The sequence below is a fragment of the Otolemur garnettii genome, unplaced genomic scaffold, assembly GCF_000181295.1.
Source record: "Otolemur garnettii isolate 467f Iridium unplaced genomic scaffold, OtoGar3 scaffold00022, whole genome shotgun sequence".
Classification (NCBI taxonomy): Eukaryota; Metazoa; Chordata; class Mammalia; order Primates; family Galagidae; genus Otolemur; species Otolemur garnettii.
In genome coordinates, this window is record NW_003852417.1 from 1,978,023 (window position 1) to 1,979,063 (window position 1,041).

General features: G+C 51.7%; 1 protein-coding gene across 1 annotated transcript in view; it reads left to right on the top strand.

Moving 5' to 3' along the window:
* The window catches only part of ASAP2 (ArfGAP with SH3 domain, ankyrin repeat and PH domain 2), a 185,598-nt gene that overhangs the window by 105,779 nt on the left and 78,778 nt on the right, over nt 1–1,041 (top strand). The window lies entirely within an intron of this gene.

A 1,041-nucleotide genomic window follows, 5' to 3' on the forward strand; every position in this document is an offset into this window, starting at 1 on the left:
AGGAGAAGGGAGAGAAAGTGCTATTTTGGAAACTATGAGCAGTTCTGGTCTCTTTCAACTGAGCAGGGAAACGTGTGAGAAATTGTGGTTTTCTGGCTGGTGTGTTGTCCGTTTACCGCCGGGAAAGGAAGCCAGCAAGGATGTAGTGTCCTGACTGGAAAAATTGCGTTCGTAAAGCATGAGCTGATTTCATTTTTTCTGTCCTCCAAAGAAGTTGGCTATTTAGCACGTGCATTGCCACTTACAAACGCTTGGGCTATGCACGGTTGTAGGAGGGCGGAGTGAGTAGCAGTCAGGGAGAGGGTGTCTGGCTATGAGATGCTTTGGTTCTGCACATCTTGGCCCTGACAGGTATGCACTGTGAAAGGGAGATGATTGTGGCTTGTTCTTGGGAGATTTGAGTTGGTTTTGTTTGTTTGTTTTGTTTTGTTTTAAGAGACAGAGTCTCACTTTGTCACCCTCGGTTGAATGCCGTGGTGTCACAGCTCACAGCAACCTCCAACTCCTGGGCTAAGACGATTCTCTTGCCTCAGCCTCCTGAGTAGCTGGGACCACAGGCGCCCACCACAGCGCCCGGCTACTCTTTGTTGCAGTTTGGCCAGGGCTGGGTTCGAACCCGCCACTCTCGGTATGTGGGGCTGGCACCCTGCCCACTGAGCCACAGGTGCCGCCTGGGAGACTTGAGTTCTTTGATTGGATTCTTGGGTCACATCTGGCATAACTGGAAGCCTGGTCTGGCCGGTGTTGGGGAACTCTGCAGTGGCCTCTTAGTGTCTCCTTCACAAAGTGTGTAAGAGAGCCGTTTGGACACCAAGGGATATAACCTACTGTCCCCTTGGGGGCTCAGAGAACAGGCAGCCAAGTTAGCCCAATGACTGGGAGGAAGGAACATCCCAGGCAGAGAAAAGACACAGGCATGTGTGTGGAGGCAGGAATCTAAGCGGCCTATCAGGACGCTGGGTGCCTGAGAGCCAGTTCACCAAGGACCTTGTATGCCAGGCTATGGCCCTCAGGCCATTGAAGAGCCAAAAAAAAAAAAAA